The 6,073-nt window shown below is 38.5% G+C and overlaps 1 long non-coding RNA gene across 4 annotated transcripts; it reads right to left on the bottom strand.

Annotated features, from left to right (window-relative positions):
• Window positions 1-2,224: 2,224 nt before the first annotated feature.
• LOC107766462 (uncharacterized) lies at window positions 2,225-4,324 on the bottom strand. 4 transcript variants are annotated; one of them, XR_012698803.1, is made up of 2 exons: window positions 3,753-4,324; window positions 2,225-2,563 (listed from the first exon to the last, which is right to left on the bottom strand). It is a non-coding gene; the product is annotated as an uncharacterized LOC107766462 (long non-coding RNA). The 4 variants fall into 4 exon arrangements; XR_012698804.1 differs by having other exon boundaries at window positions 2,225-2,558; XR_001643700.2 differs by having other exon boundaries at window positions 3,804-4,324.
• Between the last annotated feature and the right edge of the window lie 1,749 nt (window positions 4,325-6,073).

Here is a 6,073-nt window from a genome sequence, read left to right as displayed (position 1 = left end):
CCCAGACCCATGTAGATGGTGTGGGCTATAGCACTCAAAAATCTAGGAATCGAGCGGAATTCCAACTTTATGGTCCTAAAACGCCAAAAATCGGGAAACGGTCATAGTGAAGCAATGACTATTGTTTCTTAGATCGTTTTCGATGGACATATAAAATTTTAGGTAATCTAAATCCATTCACCCGGAAACATGCGGATGGCGTGCGCTACAACACAAAAATCTGTTAGTCGGAGGGAATTCTAGTTTTATGGCCCTAAAATGCCAAACAATGAGGAACGGTCATGACAAGGTCGATGATTATTGTTTCATAAGACATTATTTATGGGCTGACAAAATTTTAGGCGATTCGTGTCCGGTCGTTCGGACCTTCGAGATGGCGTGGGCTACATTACACAAAATCTGGGAATCGAGATGAATTCCAGTTTTATGGCCCTAAAAATGCCTAAACAGAGGAACGGTCATGGCAAGGCGATAACTATTATTCCTTAGGTCATTTTTTATGGGACGGCAAAATTTTAGGTGATCCGGGTCCGGTCGCCCGGATCCATGCAGATGGCATTGGTTATAGCACACGAAAATTAGGGAATCAGGCGAAATTCCAGTTTATGGCCCTAAAAGGCCGAAAACTGAGAAACTGTCATGGCGAGGCGATGATTAATTTTTATTAGGTCATTTTTAATTGGCTGAAAAGTTTTTAGGGGATCCGGGTCCAGTCGCATGGACCCATACATATGGCACGGGCTATAGCACATGAAAATTTAGGAATTAGGCGGAATTCTAATTTTATGACCCTAAAACGTCAAAACACGTGTAACGGTCATGGCGATGCCATGACTATTGTTCCTTAGTATGTTTTTGATAGGCCGACAAAATATTAGGCAACCCGGATCCGGTCGTCTGGATCCATATAGATGGATTGAGCTATAACACACAAACATTTGGGTAGAATTCCAGTTTCATGGCCCTAAAACGCCAAAATACGAGGAAAGGTCATGGCGAGATAATGACTATTGTTCCTTAGGTTGTTTTTTATGGGATGACAAAATTTTAGGCAACCAGGGTCCGGTTGCCCGGATCCATACGGATGGCGCGGGCTATAGCACACGAAAATCTGAGAATCGGGCGAAATTCTAATTTTATGGCTCTAAAATGCCATAAAATGAGGAAACGGCCATGGCAAGTGTCACACCTCCTTTTTACGGGTAAAGAAATGTTTTAACTTTAAGTGACATTATTGAAATGGGATTGAATGATTTATTTTTAAGAGTCGACACTCGGAATTTTTTAATTGTGGTGTTCTGAGTCACCATTTATTATAGAATCCCAAATCAAGAAAAATTGACTCTGTTTACGGTCCGTAAAACACAGAAGACCGGGTAAGGAATTTTGTTGACTCGCCTTAATTATTTAATTATTACGTATTCTAGAACTTATGTGCATTTTTATCTTTTAACGCCTTTTAATTACTTAATTATGGTGTTATGGAATTATCTTGAAACGAACCACATGTGTGTGAATCCATTTTATTTAGTGCGCTAAAAATCATGTCACGTATACATGTACACAATTAATAACACGTTATTTATTTGTTAAGATTGTTTGGCCAAAGTCGGACAAATGCGTACCTTGATATATTTTGGGAATCATAATTATGTCACGCGAACGTGTACACAATCACGATAATACATTAGAACGCGCCTAAAGCATCCTACGAATATTCATATGTTAATTAATTTCCTAAAGAAACTTGTTTGAGATTAGTGTGGGGTATGATTATGAAAAGCATTGTGGGCTTAAGGGGGTAGTTTTTATTGCTTAACCTTAACAAAAGACTAGTGTGTGGATCAATACCTTAATTCTATGGGGTGATAAAGGACAATCACCCACTGTTAATTCAAGTTTATACTCTCGAAGTTTGGTTGATTGAAGGACAAGGGTGTTGGAGTTAATAATACCACTTAGGCTTTATGATTTAGGCGCAATTTGGCCTGATCAAAGTTTAGGCGGAACTCCTATGGGTTTGGGCCTGGAGGCCACCGAAATAGGCCAACTAAAAGTTACGCTCACAGCAAATCTTATACATAGTCGTTTTCTCATAATTGGGTTCCAAGTGAAGCCCAAACGTCAAGGAAAGGAGTAATTCAGCATATGCTCATTTGTGTGAGCTTCATCAGATCTAACATCACTTACACAATCATAGGAAGGAATAATTCAATTACAAGAATTTCAACCAATTAGAGAAAAATAATATAAGTAACAATTGTAACCCCTGATTAATTACAAAAAAAACTAATGAACTAAGTTATTACAAACTCTCTAATTCAATCCTTAGACTCATGAAAAATGGCTTCACAAATTCTAAACTAAATGAATTAAAACAGTATACAAATGATCTTTTCTCTGTTCCTTCTTCAGATTTCTATATGCAAATGCGCAATAATCAGAATAGGGAGACATAGATGGACGTTCCTTTCAGCTTCATCTTTAACCAGAAAATCTCTAACTCCAATTCTGTTTCTAGCTAGACGAACAAACTACGTCTCAACATGTTGTATATTCTATACTACAGCAGAAATTTTATCATGAGAAAACAACAGATACAGTTAGGTACAGATCTAATGATGTCACGAGATGTTTAAACATGCCGATATGTTGATTATCAACATGCTTAAATGCAATAGAACATTATCAATAGCAACTAGTCTAGTTAGTGAGTAATTCTAACTTAGATATTCAGCTCAAATAAACAAGCATAATCAGATACTCATCAAGAAGCAAAGATGAACAGATCTCACATTCAAATATCAGGAACATATAGAAGTAGGCATAGTCAGGGAATCAACACATCAACTCTTCATTTCTACATTCACAAGAGTTACAGGAGGAACTTTACATACCTACTAGCAGGAAACAATCAGCAAATGGCCAAATAAAGGCAAGGAGAAATGAGAGGAAGCCCAGCTAGTAAATCCAACAAACAATAGCAAACAGACAACACTTCTACCACCTTGAAACTCCCAGAGAATGTAAAGTAAATGAGCTGAGATTTGGATCAGCTTCTGATTCCTTTTATTTTCAGCTTTTGGTTTTTGAAATTTTTTGAAGTTCAGATCTGGATTTTTTATTTTCCAGCTGCTACTAAGGTGTTTTTAGCGTGTATGAGAGTGAGTGAGAGTGAGAAAATGAATTGCCAGTGAATGTGTGAGAATAATCAGTGAATGCGTGAGTAATCATGAGGGAATGTACTGCTCTTATAGCAGAATGCCAACTGCCTTGTTCTGTTATTTCTCTTTCTTTCCAGTCCATTTTATTTTATGTGTTTTAACCCTTAAGTCCGCTTTTTACCTAATGTTTACTGTTTTATTGCTTTCCAACCTTTACTGCCCTATTATAGAATATTACAAGTCAGTTACACCCATGATTCCCAAGATTTCTATTTCCTTTAGCCCCCTCAAGTTCCTGTTAATACCCTTCTTTTAACCTTTTCTTTTACCTCAACAATTACTAACTTCTGAAATCAATTGCCTTCTTTCACTTAGCAGGATCAAACATTTACAAAACAACAACTAACTAAACTGAATTGACAAATGGCTAATATACAAAAACTAGACAGAACTGACTATGCCAATAAAAAAAGCATGAATCAACAATTAATTAAACCTGCTAAACTAGAAACTACGCAATTTAACACAACAATTCAACTAGAACATGAATCCACATCTAAACTTAAATGATTAAAATAAGTCGGATACCAGAAATGAATCACGAGGTTGAACACAGTGAAGGAAAAGAATGAATTACACCTGTTTGAGCTGGATTAAAGCAGCGACACTGACTCCGATGAGCTAAAACTAGACTCTGGCGAGCACACAAAAATTTCGGCGCGCAAGAGGCATTGTTACACAAGAAATGGCCATCGATTTCTCAAACAGGCCAATGTTATGTGTCACAATGCTTGTGGCGAGCCAGATTGGGAGCAGAAATAATAGTTTTGGAAGAGGACTGGACGGTCAATGGGATTTTGATCGATTTTCGGTAGTCTCGACATGAATTGAAACTACAATGAAATGATGGTTAACAACGGGAAAAGATGACTGACATTGATATTAAATCTAAATAAACCAGAATTTAAGGAAGAATCAGAGAGGAGGTAGATTTAGGGTTTATGATTTCCTAGATCTACAAATTGAGAGATTCTGGAGGGTTTTGAGAAGGAGGTGGGGATTGTCTAATGACTATTTAGAGGTTGGCCGCCGCCGTGGGCGATTTCCGGCGACGACAGAAGATGGGGCATGAGAGAGGAGGTGAGAGATGATCTGAGAGGTCATTTAGGGGGTAGGGGGTGTCTCCGACAATTATAAGGGGAAGGGGGCCAGTTCCAAACCGTTGGATTAAGTCCGATGAACGACTGAGATTGAAGGGAATGAAACGAGGTCGTTTGGTTAAAGGGGAAGCCTGGACCGGGCTAAGGGAGTTGGTCTGGGCAAATCTGAACGTAATTGGGCCTCTATTTTTGTGCAGCCCAAATGAGATGCAGGAAAAATAGCACCAATTAACCTTTCCTTATTTTTTACACAATCAAACATTTTAAAGTTAACCAAAAATTAATCACACTTTTACACAAACAGCCTACCCAACTATTTTATCTATTTAAAAAGTTAAACTAATTAATTGTTTACACTAAAAATGCCAAGAATTTTAGTAATTAGAATGCGATAAATGAAATCAAAAGTATTTTTGGTAGTTTTATATGATTTAAAAATGCTCCTAATAATGCAATTAATCTAAAAATGAAAACAAACAACCAGGAAAAATCTTTAGAAAATCTACAAAAATCCATATAATTGAAAACAATATCTATATTTGAGTCTTTTAGGAGTGATATACACTTAGGGCAAAAATTATGTGCTCACAGCAAGGTGATGACAATTGTTCCTTAGGTCGTTTTTGATTGGCTAGCAAAATTTTACGTGATACGGGTTTGATTGCCTGGACCCATACAGATGGGTGGGCTATATCACACAAAAATCTAGGAATCTGGCGAAATTCTAATTTTATGGCCCAAAAATAACAAAACATGAGGAACGGTCAAGGCAAGGCGATTACTATTGTTCCTTAAGGTCATTTTGTATGGGCCGGCAAATTTTAGGTGATCTTGGTCCGGTCGCCCAGACCCTTGTAGATGGCATGGGCTATAGCACACACAAATCAGCATATCAGGCGGAATTCCATTTTAATGGCCGTAAAACGCAAAATAATGAGGAACGATCATGGCGAGATGATGAATATTATTCGTTAGATCATTTTTTATGGGTCGGGAAAATTTTTGGCGATCTAGGTGCGGTCGCCCTGACCCATGCGGATGGCACACGAAAATCTGGGAATCGGGCGGAATTCTAGTTTTATAGCCCTAAAAAGCCAAAACAAGAGGAACGGTCATGGCGAGGGGATGACTAATTATTCCTTAGGTCATTTTTTATGGTCCGACATAATTTTAGGTGATCCGGGTCCGGTCGCCTGGACCCATTAAGATGGCGTGGGCTATACATGAAAATCTAGAAATCGGGTGGAATTCCAATTTTATGGCACCCTAAAATGCCAAAAAATGAGGAACGGTCATGGTGAGGCGATGACTATTGTTCCTAGGGTCGTTTTTCATGGGCCGAACAAATTTTAGGCGATGCGAGTCCGGTCGTCTGGATCCATGCAAATTGTGTGGATTATAGCACTCAAAAATCTGGGAGTCTGGCTTAATTTCAGTTTTATGGGCCTAAAATGCCAAAAAATGAGGAACGGTCATGGAGAGGCAATGACTATTGTTCCTTAGGTCATTTTTGATTGGACTACAAAATCTTAGGCGATCCGAGATGGGTCGCCGGGACCCATGAAGATGGCATGGGCTATAGCACATGAAAATCTGGGAATCATGCGGAATTCCAGTTTTATAGCCCTAAAAAGCCAAAAATGAGAAACGGTCATGGCGAGGGGATAACTATTGATCCTTAAGTCGATTTTGATGGGTCGACAAAATTTTAGGCAATCCGGATCCGTACCAGAACCCATGCAGATGGCG

Source organism: Nicotiana tabacum, chromosome 2, assembly GCF_000715075.1.
Source record: "Nicotiana tabacum cultivar K326 chromosome 2, ASM71507v2, whole genome shotgun sequence".
NCBI classification, from domain to species: Eukaryota; Viridiplantae; Streptophyta; class Magnoliopsida; order Solanales; family Solanaceae; genus Nicotiana; species Nicotiana tabacum.
The sequence above is the reverse complement of the archived record's forward strand: the minus strand, read 5'-3'. Positions and strand labels throughout refer to the sequence as shown.